Raw genomic sequence first — 17,881 nt, 5'->3', positions numbered from 1 at the left:
ATATGGGCATATATCAATTTTTTTCCCCACTCCGCGTGAGCCCGCCGACTGACACCTCCTTTCAATGTATCAAATCTTACAGCAATTCTGGACGAGTGTGATTCCGAGCTCCTGTGAGCTCGTGATCAATTGCTCCGCGGCAACGCCTTCTCCTGCTAGTGATACTTACATTTGCTAGTGTACAAATAGCTCGAGGAGGGTAGAGAAGTGACCACTGGGCTAACGATCAGTGTGGTCCTCAATTGAGCAAATGTCTGGTCTAAAATTTCCCATGTAGTAGGTCCTTTTGAAGACCGGGCTTCATGGAGGCTTTAATTTCAAAATTTCAAAATTCATACAGTACTTTTTAGTTTCAAAATTTTATAAAATAATACACATGTTTATAAGGATGTAATGTGTTTTTTTAGGATGTCTTAAAACTGAAAAGTTTGAAGTTTGAAGTTTTCAAATTAAGACCGCCATTTGGCATTTTCTATTTCTATCATTCTTGAATACATCGGGCCGGTTCATATGGTGCCTCCATTTCTTAGCTACTACTAGTACATATGACCGTGCGTTGCAACCGGAGAGATATTTTTTTACGAGAAGCAACGGGAGAGAAATGATGTGTCCTCCGAAAATAGACTCTGCAGCGATGGCCGATAGAGCGAGGAGCTGCGGTCTTCTCCCATGCCATGTTTGGCCCATGAGATCTTCATAGTGGTGGGGCTGTCGATGTCTCGTACGATGGCGTAACCAAATGGATTACTAGTTCTAGCGCATATATCAAAGACCCGACGACATGCTACTAGCTAGTCGAACACAGAAGTCCTAATAACCAACGACCAGCTAGAATACTTAAGAAAATAATGCAAAAACAATTATTGGAAATCTCAAATAATTGTGGAAACACAATGATTTTTTGAAAAAACAGGAACATTTTTTGTATTGAACAAATTTTGGAATGACAAAAAGGAATTAAAGTTCATAACATTATTTAAAATGGGAGCTATTTGGAATTTGGAAAATTTATCAAAAAATTGAACAAAATTGAGCTGCTGAGGTTGAAAATTTTGAATTAATGAAAAATGAAAAATGAAATTATACTTGGAAGGGAAAAACAGTAAAAGGAATATGTTTTGCGAGAAACGGTAAAAGGAATTGGAAAGAAAGAGAGAAAGGGACAAAAAAACAGAACACGGGAAACGGCCTGACTCAGTATTGGGTGACTTGTGCGAAGCTTTGACTATTTGACGCATCGTGTAAGCAAGAATGGGTTTCTCCCGGCTGCATGAGCAAGAAAATAAATGGGCTGGCTTCAATGGGCCTTAGCGCCTGGCCTAGGTACGAGATTATGAACAAATCGTTTTTTTTTCTAATAGACGAACACACAAAAATTTAGTACTACGTCGGAGAGAAAAAATCGTCGCCGAACGAAAGTGAACGGATGAAAAATTCACAAAAACACACATTACTTTATTACTCTCTCCGTCCCATAATATAAATAAGAACATTTTTTACACTAATGTAGTGTTAAAAACATTTTTATATTATGGGATAGAGGAAGTAGTAGGTATAGTCGAAATGGAACGGAGGCTCGACGGCAAAGCCAAAGCGTTGGACAGCGATTGTGCGCAGCCATACTGAGATCTGAGGACCAGACGAGCAGGGCATGGCAGAGACTTGGACATCTCCCGCTCCAGTGACCACGTACCCTCTCCCGTGGTGACCGCCCTGCCCCTGCAGCAGCCCAGGCCGACCCATTCGCTACCTTCTCTCGAGTTCGACGCGGCGCTTCGACCTCCTCTACTTTAATCTTTTCTATCTTTCCCAATTCTGCGTTCCAACCGGAATTAAGAACACGTAATGCACAGAGTTTAAGCTTTCCTGGGAAGATGAGCTCGGCGTAATATGATGGAAATGCAGTACCCGTGGAACCCTTGCTGTACAAGAAGACAAGCTTTTTACCCCGCAAAAAAAAAAAAGAAGGCAAGCTTTCAGTTCCAAGAATCGAGGCAAAGCAACTGTTGAGTGCTAACTTTTAGAAAAATGTTTCGGTGCTCACGTGAAGCTTAGGCTAGTCATACTGAGAAGTTACATACACTAGTGTCATGCATATAACACTAGTCTAAAAGCATTGTTCATAATACAGCCAGCTGATGGCTATAAGGAACCGCCATATCATCTATAGCCATCATCCATATGCATTCATACAATAATGTGGGCTATAAGGTTGGGGAGGCGGACGAATGGCTCTCGGCAACGCCGCACCCTGATATCTGTGTCATTGAGTTCCTGCAATGGCATGGCTGCATTAAAGGCACAATGAATTTGCTAGTTACGGATACATATCAAATACTTGATGATACACTGTGACTCCTTTCCTCCGTATATAGAGTCAATATTCTCAATAAATACCACCTATGTTTGCATGAAAAAAATACGGGTGCCAGTTATAAATGTAGCAATTAATACCACATTGTTGTTGGATGGAGATGATAATTAATATTAGATAATTTTCCTTTATAAGTAAAACCCGTTAAGTGAGAAGCTGATGCTTACACAAACACAAGTTAAGCTCCTTTGAGCAGATTTGTCTTCCAGATAAACCAAACACAACAAGTTCTAAACCCTGTTATCTATTAAGGCATGTCGATCCAAGTATTGTTCTTCTTTTAGATGACTCTGATCTTTTATGGGGCGTATAGGGCATCCAGTGTCAGTTCATTAGTGATAGAACATTAGAACTATGTAGTATTAAACTGCTAATGGATGATTGTGGCCGGAGTTTAGTGTGCTGAGGAAGAAATGTTACCGGTTTACCGCGTGAGTAGTAAATGGAGTGTACAACCGGAGGTTTGTAGTTAGAGAACATGCATGTAATAGATGCATGATGGAACCAGAGTTAGAGCACGTACATGTGATAGATGCATAGTTCCAACAGCATGATGACACCGGAGTTAGAGCATGTACATTAAATTCTCAGCTTTCTTAAAACAGGATAATACCTGAGATTATTATAGAATAGGTTTTTAGAATTATTCTCATAAGTACTTAGTTTCTCAATCAACAGAAAAAAAACAAATACTATAAAATATCTTAGAAACCCTCTCAAATCTAATTAGATAACTTCGCATGAATAAGTATCGTAAAAATGTGTGATTTCGTGAAATGGCTTTTAAGTTTGAGACGAAGGAGTTGAAGAAAGATGAAACGGGATAGATGAAATCAATGGGAAAGGCATTAACTGATGATGTGATCATTGCTTGAATAAATGTAGCTTTAGTTGTTGGATGTTGGCGGCTAAAGTAGGAGCATGCTGTTGAATGGGCCAGTGCATGCAGAGAATACATCAATACAACGCTATGCATCTCTACATCAGAACATACATGCAACTAAAATGATGAATACATATAGTGGTGCAGATCTTTATGCATATTCAATGGTGAGATATTAGGGGGCTCCGCCCGCAGGTGCTTCTATGCAATTTTGATAAGGTTAGCTATTACACTAGTACTTTTTTCATCTCCACTCTATCTTTTTCTTCACATTTATTGTATTTACCTAGTAATGTGCATATAGCTAGTCTCTTACATGAGAGCCCACTCCCCTTACTTTTTCACACCTCTCTCCTCCATATAGACAAAAGTGTCATGTAAGCGGGCTATAAGCTCACTATTACTTTCATACTAGTGCGTAGTAATATAGTAGTAGTGTCATAGATGACTTCATTTATTAGTTTGTAGACTCATCCTTTCTCAAAAAGCGCTATGTTTACAGCAATCCTCTCCTCATTAACTACATGCCACATAAGCAAACATTTCTTGTAGTGCGCTATGTTACTACCTAAGTTACTCCCACTATGACTAGCCTTACCTACAAGATGAGAAGATCCACACTTTTTTTTATTTTACAGAACGAGCGTAGCAACCAACATTGATTGATGGTGATCACTATGTCATCAGCACAAATATAGTTACTCATTAGCTTTCTTAGAGCATCTCCCACGGACGCGTTAGATTTGGCACGCGGAGGCGCGCTTAAAAAACTGTGCACGTGAAAAAACAATAACAAATGCGACAGTTTGGCGCGCGGCGTCCAGCGCGCTATATAAAACCCGCGCGCGGGCGCCCGCCAACTGCCGTCTCCATCACCTCTTTTTTCGCGCCGTCATATTTTTCCTTGCCTCTGTCGGTGCCCTGCCGCCGCCGCCATGCCCCCGCGCCCCTGAAGCTGCTCCGGCTTCCGCAGTGTCCGCCTCCGCCCGTCCGGCGTGTATTATGCGGAGATCTGCTCCGGTGATACACGCCTTGGGCTCGAGACGTTCGAGACCGCCCACGAGACCGCCTGCGCGTAAGACGCGGCAGCGTGGCGCCTCGGGAGGCCACGAGCACAGATGAGCTTCTCCGACGTGAGGACACGCGAGTAGGTGCAGGAACTCGTGCCTCCCCCGAGACTCATCACCGACGAGGATTGCCGCGTCCAACGAAGGCGGGAGTGCCGCGTCCTCATCGCCGAGGCGGATGAGCACGCCTGCAAGACATCGTTGACGAACCGAGTTCTAGGAGCGGAGGAGGGCGGATCAAGCCACGCGTCGGGCGGACAACCGTGCGCGGAAGGCCGATGCAGAAGCCCAGTGTGAGCTTGGACCTGCGTCGACCTGGGACGAGGATGATCGTTGGTGGGTTGACGCGTTTACGTCATCGGACTACACCACCAAGGAGGACGAGGAGCAGTATAGTTTTTTTTGCAATCATTGTCTAGTTTTATTTGCATTTTATGAACTAGTTTGTGGTGTGGCGCTTGAGTTGCATCAATTTGAACTAGTTTTTATGCTTGAATTTGAACTATCATTGCATCGTATGGAAACTGTTTGTGTTATGCGCTCGCTGGATTTTGCAACGCCTATGCTGTAGCAACGCGCTAAAATTTTCAGCGCCTGAGAGCATCTCCAACAGACACACGGTAGCGGGACAAGCTAAAAAAGTTTTGCAGTGCTGAAATAGTGTTTTTGCGCGCGGAAGGTTTACCAGACGCACAAAAACACGACGTCCAATTCGGCGGCCCCACATACTGCAGGCCACTCGCACAAATCGGCGCCTCAAATTTGCAGCCTCGTAGTCTGGGTGCGCTAAATTTACAACCCCGTTTTTGTGCGTGCTCTATTTTACAGCTTGTGCTCAAGTGTTGTTTTTGTCACGCGCGCTATATAGGCACCTCTGTTGGAGGGAGAAGGATCCTCTCACGTACGGTGCTCTGTCGTTGGGCCACTGACATATGAGCCCGAATCCACATGTTAGTGAGCCAACGGCAGTCAAAGGAGCTGCGTCCTGTTGGAGATGCTCTGGAAAAGAAACCAAGCCCCTTGGCGCTGTAAAAGATTTTTATCGCGTATGTTGAAGATGCTCTTAGCAATATAGTACTCCGGCCAGCAGATCAGAACTGATAATTGCTTTGGCCGACCCGACACCAAACACCCGCCAGGCCTCTCAGCTCTCAGTCGCAAAACAAGCTAACACATCAATGGCTCTCGCGGCGACGCCGAGCTCCGGCGACCAGGGCAGAGGCGCACTGCATCTCGTCTTCATCCCGAGCGCCGGCATGGGCCACCTGCTCCCCTTCTCCCGCTTCATCGGCTCCCTCGCGAGCCAAGGCAACGTCGACATCTCCGTCGTGACCGCGCTGCCGACGGTCTCGGAGGCCGAGTCGGAGCACTTCGCCGCCCTCTTCGCCGCCTTCCCCGCCATCCGGCGCATCGACTTCAACCTCCTGCCGCTCGACGACGCCACCCTCGCCGGCACGGACCCCTTCGTCCTGAGGTGGGAGTCCCTGCGCCGCTCCGCCCACCTCCTCGGCCCGCTCATCGCCGGCGCCACGCCACGCGCGTCGGCCCTCGTCACCGACGTCACTCTGGCTTCCCAGGTCATCCCCATAGCCAAGAAGGAGCTGCACCTCCCGTGCCACATCCTCTTCATCTCCTGCGCGACCATGCTGTCCTTCCTCGCCTACTTCCCCACCTACCTCGACGGCGCCAACGCAGACCACCTCGCCGGCGACGTCGACATCCCCGGCATTGGACGCATCCCGGTCGATTACCCCCCGAACGTGCTGCGCAACCCCGACAGCCTCTTCACCAAGCAGTTCATCGCCAACGGCCGCGAGATCGCCGAAGTAGACGGCATTCTCGTCAACACGTTCGACGCCCTGGAGCCAGAGGCACTCGCCGCCCTGCGGGACGGCAAGGTCGTCCCCGGGTTCCCTCCGGTCTACGCGGTCGGCCCGCTCAAGTCGTCGGCCACGGACAAGGAGGCGGCACACGGCGGCGCCTCTTCACCCATTGCCTGGCTCGGAGAGCAGCCGGCGCGGTCGGTGGTGTACGTGGCCTTCGGCAACCGCAACGCGGCGGCGCTGGACCAGATCCGCGAGATCGGGGCCGGGCTGGAGGCGAGCAGCAGCCGGTTTCTGTGGGTGGTGAAGACGACGGTGGTGGACCGCGACGACACGGCGGAGCTCAAGGACGTGCTGGGCGACGGGTACCTGGAGCGCGTGCAGGGGCGCGGGCTGGTGACCAAGGAGTGGGTGGACCAGGAGGCGGTCCTGCGGCACCCGGCCGTGGGGCTGTACCTGAGCCACTGCGGGTGGAACTCGGTGACGGAGTCGGCGGCGTACGGCGTGCCGATGCTGGCGTGGCCGACGCTGGGCGACCAGCGGCTGATCGCCAAGGTGATAAAGAGCGGCGGATTCGGGCTGTGGGTGGAGCACTGGAGCTGGGACGGCGGGGAGGGCTCGCTGGTCCGCGGCGCGGAGATTGCGGAGAAGGTGAAGGAGGTGATGGGCGACGAGGCGGTCTCGGCGAGGGCCAGGGAGATCAGCCTGGAGGCGACCAAGGCCGTCGCCGAGGGCGGCTCCAGCCACCGGAGCATGCAGGAGTTCCTTGCCACGCTCAGCTGACTGCTCTGCTCGGTTACCGGCCGGGAGCTGCTGGTTACTGAACCTCCTGCCCTGTCGCATTTTGTATCGTCCTTTCGAGTGGATCGATCACGATGCATGCCATAATCGTTGATCGATCGAGAATAAATAGGAGAACCAGGAGGAAAATGAGTGCACAAGTGGCACCCTGCTGCCTCATGGTTCCCTTAATTTTTTCCGAACGAAAACCTTTCATGGTCTTTGCTTGCACGCCGTTTATTGCTAGTACTATATACGTACAGTATACAATAGGTGACGGGAGCGACTAACAGTCAGTCGACTGAATTTACAATTTAGATTAGTCAATTTTTCTTAGGCCAGAGAAAAAACATTTATTTTTGAAATAGACGCAGGAGAGCTGCGTATTTCATTGATTAGAAGGGGAGGCGAAAGAGCGCCGAGTACAGGGTGCAGGCTAACTCATTAGCTTGCGGAACAAGAAATTCAGAGAAAGCAAAAGAGAAAAAAATGAGCTACTCTCGCAGAATTAGGTGCCGGCCTCTTACCAGCGCCCAGTCGCTTGCCTCCGATAGCAGGAGGTGCAAGACTTGCCGCGGCGAGCGTTCCGTGGCACCGCCAAAAATGCGCATGTTGCGCTCCTTCCAAATCCACCAAAAAATCAGAAGGATAACCGACTTCGCCAGCTTCCGAGTGGAAGGCGCGCGACTCATGCAGCTTATCCAGTCGATCCATGGCGTATCCAGCGTCCATGCAGCCGGGTTTAGCTCCGGGACAGCGAAACGGTGCGCCACCATTTCCCATAGCTATCGTGCCCAAGGGCATTCCTTCATGAGATGCACCGATGTCTCAAGGCTCCGCATACATAGCGGGCAAAAATAGGAATTGGGCCATTGCCGGGAAAGTAGGCGGTCGGCTGTGAGGATCCGCCGTTGGGCGAGCAACCATGCAAAGGTACGGAGTTTGGGCGGAGCCCAGGCCTTCCAGATCTCCTGCCGCAATGGGAAAGTAGTGGATCCGATGAAGAATAGCCTATACGCGGAGGCCGTCGTGTAGACACCATTTTCCGTTAGCCTCCAGTGAAAAGAATCCGTGGTGCCGGGGGAGAGCGGCTGCCGGGAATTGACACACGCCCATAGCCTGACAAAGGAAGGCAGCATGTCGGTGGTCACCCGACCACGCAGGTCTTGGATCCAACTGCTCCCTAACAGTGCCTGACGCACGGAGCGCGCCTTGCGTCTTAAGGCCTTGAATAGGTCAGGGGCGATCACGAGCGGCGCGCCCTCGGGCAGCCAGCTATCATACCAGAAACTGGCCCGGTTGCCATCCCCAACGGTGACCGCACATGCTGCCGCAAACATATGTCGTTCCGCAAGTGTCACCGGGACCGGTAAACCCTGCCAGGAGACAACCGAGGTCCTTTCCGCCCAGAGCCAGCAGAGGCGGAGCGCCACGCCGAACCGCTCCAGGTCGACGATACCGAGCCCGCCAAGATCCCGCGGGCGGCAGACACGGCTCCACGCGACTTTGCAGTGCCCGCCATGGCAGACCTCCTCCCCCCGCCATAGCCATGCACGCCGCAGCCGATCCAGCTCCTTACGAACCCATGGCGGGAGCGCATAGACGGCCGACCAGTATATGGTGAAAGCAGTCAGGACGGAGTTGAGGAGAACCAGCCTCCCCGCAAGGGTGAGCAGTCTGGCCTTCCAGCGCGCCAGGCGTGCGCGGAGCTTGTCCAGCAGCGGTTACAGGTCCACTTTACGCAAGGCCCGGAGCGACAATGGCAGCCCCAAAAATTTGCAGGGGAAGCTCTCAACCCTAGCCCTAAGAGGCGAGATCACGTCCTGCACGTCCAACTGCTCGCACCTTATGGGGAGGACGGCACTTTTCTCAAAGTTTACCTTGAGCCCAGAAACCAGACCGAAAGCAGTGAGAATGGAGCGGAGAGCTGCCAGCTCGGTCTTCACGGGGTTGAGGAAGAGAGCCACATCGTCGGCGTAGAGGGAAGCCCGCAGCTGCGGCAACTGACCCTGGAGCTTGGAGATAACCCCTGTGTCCACTGCGACATCGAGAAGCCGTTGAAGAGGCTCCATGGCGAGGATGAATAAGAACGGCGATAGAGGGTCACCCTGACGCAATCCGCAACAGTGAACTGTGGGCCGACCAAGCACCCCATTGATCAGAACACGCGACGAGGAGGTGGCAAGGAGCATGGAGATCCAATCGCACCATCTCGGGCCAAAACCTCGAGCACGGAGCATGTCAAGCAGATATGGCCAGGATACGCTGTCGAAAGCTTTGGCGATGTCGAGCTTGACGAAAAGCATGGCGCGCTTGACACGGTGGAAGTGGCGTGCCATCCCTCGGGCGAACATGAAGTTATCCTGGATGCATCGCCCTTTGATGAACGCAGACTGGGCTGGTCCAACAAGCTCGTCAATCCGCCTTGCAAGACGCATCGCAAGCACCTTCATGAACAGCTTAACCACACTATGGAGTAAGCTGATCGGCCTGTAATCCACCATCGAAGTCGCGTCCACCTTTTTGGCCAACAACACAATGTTAGCCGTGTTCAGGCGATGCAGGCTCGCCCGATTCAGCTGGTGCAACTGCTGGAATGCGGCGAGCAGGTCCGGCATTATGGTGGGGGCCGCCGCCTTGTAAAAAACCCTGGTGAAACCGTCCGGCCCCGGCGCACGGTCACTGGGCATGTCCTTGATGGCCGCAAGGATCTCCTCCTCCGAGAAAGGCGCCTCAAGCTCATCGAGGTTAGCGTGTTGTAGGCCAAGCCCGTCCCAGTCAACAGTGGCGCGGCAAGCCTGCGGTGTGCCCACAAGTCACTGAAAGAAAGCTGTGGCGACTTCCGCCTTGCGGCCCTGATCAGTGGCAATGCCGTTGTCATTGCTCAGGGATGCGATAAAGTTCTTTCGGCGCCGAGTATTTGCCTTGAGGTGGAAAAATTTCGTGTTGGCATCGCCGGCCAGCAACCACGTTACCCTGGATCGCTGTTTGGCGCGGATCCGCTCAATGACCGTGAGGGCCAGGATCCTGGACTTTAAGATTTTTCGCAGTTGCAACTCATCCGCCTCGAGGTTATGGGATTCCTGAGTCGTGTCAAGGCGAAACACAACCTCCTAGGTGAACAGAAGCTGCAGTCGGGTGTCACCAATGCGAGTGCGATGCCATCGGCGCAATGCCGCTGCAGTTCGCCGTAGCTTGAGGGCTAGGCGACCGAACGCATCCATCGGCGGGCATCCCTCGTTCCAGGCCGCGGTGACATGCTCTTGGAAACCTTCGATATGTGGCCAGAAAGCCTAGAAACGGAAGCACGGCGGCCGTCGGACCGGCGGCTCACAAGTGAGCAGTGATCCGACATGGCGGTGGCCAGCGGCTGTAGCCTGGCGCCTCGGAAGGTGAGGTCCCAGTCACCATCGCAGAAGGCCCGATCCAGACGCACCAGCACTGGCCTAGCCTGAAACGCCGCCCGGCCAGCTTGAGCCGCGGAGCTCACTAGCATTCAGTGCGTCCCGAAAGCAGGTCATGAGCCGGCGGTTGAGGTTCGAGATGCTCTTGTCGCGCGCCTCGTAGATGAGGTTGAAGTCGCCGACGATGAGCCAGGGCCCGTGCGCCACCGCACGCAGACCCGCGAGCTCAGCAAGGAAACGCAGCTTATCCGCGTCGCCCGTTGGCCCGTAGACGGAGGTTAACCACCAGGGCTGGCCACCAAGGAGAGGATTGACGCGGGCGGTGATGGCGAACTCGGTGACCGCAATGCAATCAAGCCGAAAGACAGACGGGTTCCAAGCGAGTAAGATCCCGCCTCGCGTGCCATCCGCTGGCAAAACGGCATGCTCTGAGAGCGCGGGGCTTACCGTTTCACAGAGCTCCGGCGGCGTAAACGCGGACTTTTTGGTTTCCTGGACGCATACAAGAGCGCATCGTGTCTGGTTCACGAGCGAGTGCACCCCGCCACGGCGGGTTTTATCATTCAGTCCACGTGCATTCCAGTTTAGCAAGGAAAAAGGCGTGTTCATTGGGAAAACAGCAGGCAACCCGATGACGAAGACACGCTCGAACAGCGAGCAGTGCCACTTTGAAGAACAACAACATTGGCCGGTACAGGGCTACGAGCGGTCGGCGGGCACGCTTGGGAAGGAAAAACAACAACATCAACAGCGCGGTCACAGAACGGCGCGGGACATAGCGAAACTACGGCGCGGTCACAGGACGGCCCGAAACAAAGCATAATCCTACTGATCTGGCAAACTATCATGACGGAGGTGAAGGCCCATGACTAGTCCGCGTGCCGCCTCAGACAGGCAGTCCAGCCTCCTCGCCGGCCAGGGCGGCGATCTCCTCATCTGGCAAGTTGATTGAGGCCTTGGCGTGCACCCCAGCAGCCCTGACCAGCTTTGCCGTTAGCTTCCCAAGCGGAGCCTTGAACCTGTTGATGCAGCGCTCCCGGATCTCCGGCGTGAAGTGCTCCGGCCTCGAGATGAACTCCAGCTGGTGCGCGAGGCATGCCTGCGCCTTCTGCTGCTGGGTCAGACCCGTGGCACCCTTGGCGATCCGCGCGCTGGCCCGACGCTGCAGCGGTGGTGTCGCAATGGGGGTGCGCACCATCATCGGAGGGTCGGGGGAGCCAGCACCGGTCTTGATCGGAGGGGGCGGTGGCGGCCCAAGCAGCGAGGCCGGCGGCGTGCGGAAGAGCTTGGCAAGAAGCGACGCTAGGCCGTCCTCGTCGACTTCCAGCCCGGTGAACTTGCAAGCCAGGCTGTCAGCCACGTCGTCCAGGTGGACCCGGTCAGCAAGAGACTTGTGGACGACGACCTCCTCGAGAGCGGGCGGGGCCGGGTCCATGTAGCCGAGGTTGGGCCAGGGGCGAGGGGCGCACTGGGCAGCAGCGTGGGCTGCAAGGGCTCCTCGTCCGGGCCTCGGGCCGGTGCAGGCAGCAGGCCCATCTTCGTAGCCGAGAGACCAGACCAGGGGAGTGGGGCTTGGTCGGTGTAGGGCCACAGGGTCTCGTCCGCTGGGAAGGAGTGCACCTGGCGCGTGGTCCCGCCATCCAGGTCGAGCAGGAGGGGGTCAGCGCGCGTGAGGTCGCGCCAGAGCATCTCTGCCTCGGAGGGGAAGGGCAGAGGCTCTTGGCCGACGACACGGCAGACGGGGACGCCGAGAAGGGCGGCATCCGCAGACAGCACAGGCAGCGCCGGGGCGCCAGGCAGCACCGCAGCCAAGACGAGAGGCGGCACGGCCGCATCCGCCAAAACGCCTGTCGGGGAGGCGGAGCGGGCACCCCCGCGGCGAAAACGCTCACGGGACCTCGAGCGGCTGCGGCGCGACGACTGGCCGCTGCTGGAGCCACGCGAGGTGCTCCGCCCGTGAAAGGAGCCAGGAGATGTAGCGTGGCGACGTCCGTGGCGGGATGAAGAGCCGTGCGACCGACGCCCATCCGGGGTGGCACTGCGCACTGAGCCATCCGAGCGGCAGCCAAGCAGACCGCTGCGCCGGGCCGGACGCGACTCGCCCCGGCGCCCACGCCCACGGTCGCGGTCACCCGCTACGTCATCGTCGTCATCACCCCCCACGGCGCCTGGGATAGGGGCGCGGGTGATCCTGGCCGCGGGGGCGGCGGCGCGGGGCGGGCGCCACCGTGCCATCTTCAAAGTGACGAGTCCAGCCGAACCGCTCCTCGATGGGCCACTCCTGGCTGGCCCCGGGCGCGCGATCGGCCAGCGGCGTGTAGTCCTTGGTCAGGTCCAGGTGGATGATGACGGGGAACTGGGGACCGTGCAGCGCCTCTTTGCGCGGGGTGCCTTCGGGGAGAGCGGGGCGACCACGGCCGTCCGGCGCACGATCCAGGAAAGAATGGCCGCTGCCGAGGGGGATGTCATCGGGGCTCCACGCCCACACCCAAGCGTAGGCAAGCGCGGTGTTGGACAGCGACGTCGTCTGGCGCTCCATCCTGTCCACCCAGCAGGACAGGCCGAGCACGTCCTGCACCACCTCACGTCGCCACGCCTGGACGGGGAGGTTCTCAATGGCCAGGTGACAGTAGAAGCGCCAGGCTCGTTGATGCCCGCCCGCGACCGGCCTCCAGGCGGCGAGGGTCATGGCCACCCCGCGGCAGGACGCCACGCCGGCGTCGACAGCAATGTCGCGATCACGCGCGTGCGCGAACCGGACGAGGAAGTCTTCAGGATTGTGCCTTGACACGTGCATCTGGTCGAAAGGAATGGCGAGGTCGCGCTCGATGGCCTTGGTGACGAGCTGTGGGTTGATGTCCTGGCGCTGCTCCGAGAGGGTGACGACCACCGCTGTGCCCCTGAGATGGCGGGCCGCGTCCTTGACAGCCTGGGAGCACACCGAAAAGGTGGCGCCGGCCGCCGGGCGGCGGGAGGGGTCCCCAGGGAGGTAGGCCATCGGCGCAGGCGGCAGGGCAGGGGGGCGCGCACGGACGGGAGGAGAGGGCGGTGGGGTGTGGCTGGGTGCGGTGGGGTGGCGAGACGCAGGTGGTGGTGGTGGCGGGATGCGGCGAGGCGCTGTGGGAGGTTGAGGCGGAGGTGGAACGCAGGAGCTCCGGCTAGGGGCGAGCTTGCGGGCGGGGCAACGGGCGGACCTGGAGCGGTGCCTCCAATGCCAGCAGGAAGAACAGCGCACGGGATCTCGGCAATCAATTGCACGGTGGCCGGGGCGAGACAGCGAAGACACTTGCCGCGAAAGCGCCTCAAATAGGCAGTGCGCCGTTGCTCGGCGAGCAGGAGCTCAGCTGGGGAGCGCGGGCGGCCATTACTCAGCCCGGCTGAAGATGGTACGGGCGGTGCACGCCGCCGTTTCCTCGAAGCGACCAGTTTCCAAGCAGAGGCCTCAGGGGCCCGCCCATCGCGCGAATCCCGCACCTCCGAGCGGGAGGAGGAGGGCGGAAGCGTGCCCTGCAGCACACTGAAGGAGGAGGTGGACGGGATGTAGACTATGGATGCGAGGCGAGGAGGGGGGGATGACGCGCAGCGCAGAGCAGTAATGGTGGAGGAGGGCGAGATCGAGATCAGCGAGGGGAGGCGCCCAAAGTAGGCCGGCGCAGGGTATGAATGCCCGCTTGCCAAGCAGGGCGACTGCCCACTGGCCTCGCTCGGACCGCCCACTTCAAGGTGACCGGAACCAGATCCAGCCAGATCCGACGTGCCTTGGGGAGCCTGGGGCGACCGCAGGTGCTGAAGGACTCGCAGCTGCGCAGCCGCGGAGTTCGAGGCGCCGGGGAGAGGCCAGCGTCGGGCAGGGGGTGAGGTGGTCGACGGGCTCGGAGTAAGTAGCGCCGATGTGGTGGTCGACACGGCCGGGGAGGCGCATGGCGAGGGGCTGGTGGGGGAGCGAGAGCGGAGTGCGTCTTCCTCCATTCCGGAGCGTTGGAGCGCCACGGAACCAGCAAAAACATTTTGTTAACTGACTATCAGGGTCACCAAACGTCCAAACATGATGCCCAAAGCCCCGAATTCATGTAGACAGCAGCTGACAAAGCATTCAGCCAAACCTGCCAAGGCCTAGTGCCATCAGCAACAGAGGCTGCACGTTCATGGGCTATTTACTACAGTACAAAAAGGCAAATCGTCAATGAATTTGGGAGCCACTAGTTAACAAACGTTTCTTCGGAAGCCTTGCAACGATCAGTGCCACTTGGCGCACTTTCAGCCATTTGCCACGTGTCACGCTCTAGGCGCTTCATCCAGATTTTTTTTTCGTACGTGTTTTCGGCTATTTAAACGGTTTTTTTTTCTTTTTTCGACGTTTTGGTTTTTCACCTGTCTTCCTTAGCTTTTCTAAAAAAATTCAATTTTTTTGCGCAAAAAAGCGCTTTTCTTTTTTCCCTTTCGTGAGAGTAACGTTTTGCTTTCGTGAGACTCACGGCCGTGCCTCTCGAAAACGAAAAAAAATGCATTTTCTGTTTTTCCCGCTTTCGCGAGAGTCACGGCTGTGCCTCTCGGAAACGAAAAAAACGCATTTTCTATTGCCTCTCAGAAACGAAAAAAAATGCGTTTTCTGTTTTTTTCCTTTTCGCGAGAGTCATGGTTTTGCTTCCGCGAGAGTCACGAATGTGCCTCTTGAAAACGCAAAAAATGCATTTTCTATTATTTTTTCCTTTTACGAGAGTCACGGTTTTGCTTCTGCGAGAGGCACGTCTGTGATTTCGCGAGAGTCACGGCCGTGCCTCTCAGAAACAAAAAAAACGTGTTCTCTGTTTTTCCCTTTCACGAGAGTTACAGTTTTGCTTCCGCGAGAGGCACGAGTGTGCTTTCGCGAGAGTCACGGCCGTGGCTCCTCGGAAACGGAAAAACGCGTTCTCTCTTTTTTTTTCCTTTCACGAGAGTCACGATTTTGCTTCCGCGAAAGGCACGTTTGTGATTTCGTGAGAGGCACGGGCATGCCTCTTTTGGAAAGGAAAAAACAGTGCTCCCGGTTCGGTTTTTTCGTCTGGGTTTTTTCAGACGGTTTTTTTCATAAAAAAAGTTCGCCAAAACCTATCAACATGGGATCTAGTTTTAAAAATCTCGACGCGAGAATCCAACAATGAAAACCGGTTTGAGATTTGGACGCACGGTTTAAGAGATAAAATGTTTCGAATAAACGGATCTACAAAAAAGGGAAAACTCCCAGGGTGTGACAAGTGACGCGCTGCATGTGCGCCACTTGTCGCAACCTAGGAATTGGAGTGATCTTTGCAACGAGTACTCATCAACTAGTGCTTTCGACTGGATTTCAGTCTATTGAAACCTTTAATCTCATGATAAATGACTCCTTTTGGATCAGAACAAAGTCGGGCCTTGGATAGAAGGCCACGCACCAGGTTTTGACTGTCCTTATACTATTGTACTAAAATAAAACTAAAACAAAAGGGCCTTCTAAATAGGAATAAATTAGTTTTCTAAGGGAAAATGAACTAGTCGAATTGGTATTACCCTTTAAGAAAAAGGAAAATTGGTATTACCCTTTAAGTTTTCTAAGGGTGCATGAATTAGTGGCATAGGTATCACCCTTTGAGAAGGCTAGAAATGAAATAAAAACTAAAATAAAATCAAAATATAAAGTTTTCTAAGGGAAAATGAACTAGTCGAATTGGTATTACCCTTTAAGAAGAACAAAATGAAACACATTAAAAAAATGAACAAACTTGCACACAACATACAAAGATATTGCGTTTTATGATATGCAAAAATAAGCTTATAGTAGTGAAATTTTCACAAAAAGGAAGTTTCATAAGAAGGAATTAATTAGTGGAGTTGTTGCTATTCCTAAAGAAGAAATAAATGAAATAAAATTAAATAAAAATAAAAAAACATGAAGTTTTCTAAGGGAGAATCAATTAGTGGCATTGGCATTACCCTTTAAGAAAAAGGAAAATGAAACCAATAAAAACACATAATGACAAAAATACACAGACAGTGCACTTTTTATAATATGCAAGAATAAGCATATAATAGTGGAATTTCGCAACGAAAACAGTTCTTTTAAGAAGGAATGAATTAGTGCCATTGTATTATCCTTAAATAACAAAGAAAATGAAATAAAACTAAAACATAATCAAACTATAAGTTTTCTAAGGAAGAATGAATTAGTGGCATTAGTATTACCCTTTAAGAAGAAAGAAAATGAAAACAAAGCTAAGATAAATAATGAAAAATTTGCGGACAATTTACAGATAAATGGTCATTTACACACATATCATATAGTATTTGCGTGTATACATACGCACAGAAATAAAAAATGAAGTTATCTAAGAATGAATGAATTATTGGCGTTTCTATTATCTCTTAAGAAGAACATGATGATAATAATAATTAAAAAATTGCACACATTTTATACAAAAATTGTGTTTTTTATAATACAAAAGAATGACCATATAATAGTGGAACGATATTGGTATTACCGTTAAAAAGGAAAATGAAAACAAAATGAAAATGAAAATGAAAACAAAATACTGAAGTTTTCTATGTAAGAATGAAACCATTTAAGAGGAAAGACAATATAAAAACTAAAGCAAAAACAAAATAATGAAGTTTTCTAGTGGAAATGAAACTCTTTAAGAAGAAAGAAAATTAAAAAATAACTTGCACACAAGTATGCCCTGAATTTGCACTTTTATTAATATGTAAAAATAAGTATATACAGTGCAATTTTTGCTCTCTACTATAATTTACACACATGGTGTATCAAACTTGCATGTATACTTACTAAAAATAATAGAGCAAATAAAGTTTTCTAAGAGAGAATAAATTAGTGGCATTGATATTACTCTTAAGAAGAAAGAAAATAAAGAAAAACTTATAGAAAATTTTACAGTGAAATTGCACTTTTTATAATATAATAAATTAACTTTAGCAGTCCAATATAATGTACACACATATTGTATAGTACTTTCGTGCATACAAACACATAATAATAGAAAAATGCATTTAGTTAGCACAAACAATTACCATTGGTATTACCCTCAAAAGAATAACGAAAATAAAAAATGAAAATTTCACACAATTAGCACAAAAATGCACTTTTTATAATATGTTGAATAAATTATAAGAGTGAAGTTTCCATACTCTAATGTAATTTGTATATAGTACTTGCATGTATACATTTACACACACTCAACATCTGGAAATACATGTAAAAAACTAAACTGAAAAATAGAAAAATAAAAGCATACACGTGCAGAAAACAAAGCAAGCCCATGGAAAAAAGCATGCACACACCAAAATCCAGCCCAAGAAGAAAATCGACTGACCTAAAATAGGGGTTAGTCGAATCCAAACAGGCCAGTACGACCAGCAAAACGTGACAGAAAAAAGAAAAACTACATAAATCTTAAAAACACAATCCAACGGCCAGAAAATTGACTGACCACAAAACTAAAAGTCAGCTACTGAAATCTAGTTAAAGACAGAAAAAAGAAAAACTACATAAATTTTATAAACACAATCCAACGGCCAGA

The 17,881-nt window shown here is 51.7% G+C and overlaps 1 pseudogene; it reads left to right on the top strand.

The window, feature by feature from the left end:
- Positions 1 to 5,409: 5,409 nt before the first annotated feature.
- LOC125536389 (UDP-glycosyltransferase CGT pseudogene) lies at positions 5,410 to 7,148 on the top strand (annotated as a pseudogene).
- The last annotated feature ends 10,733 nt before the right edge of the window (positions 7,149 to 17,881 follow it).

Source organism: Triticum urartu, chromosome 1A (genome assembly GCF_056163025.1).
Source record: "Triticum urartu cultivar PI428250 chromosome 1A, HENAU_Tu73, whole genome shotgun sequence".
Classification (NCBI taxonomy): domain Eukaryota; kingdom Viridiplantae; phylum Streptophyta; class Magnoliopsida; order Poales; family Poaceae; genus Triticum; species Triticum urartu.
This window is presented reverse-complemented; position numbering and strand designations above follow the sequence as displayed.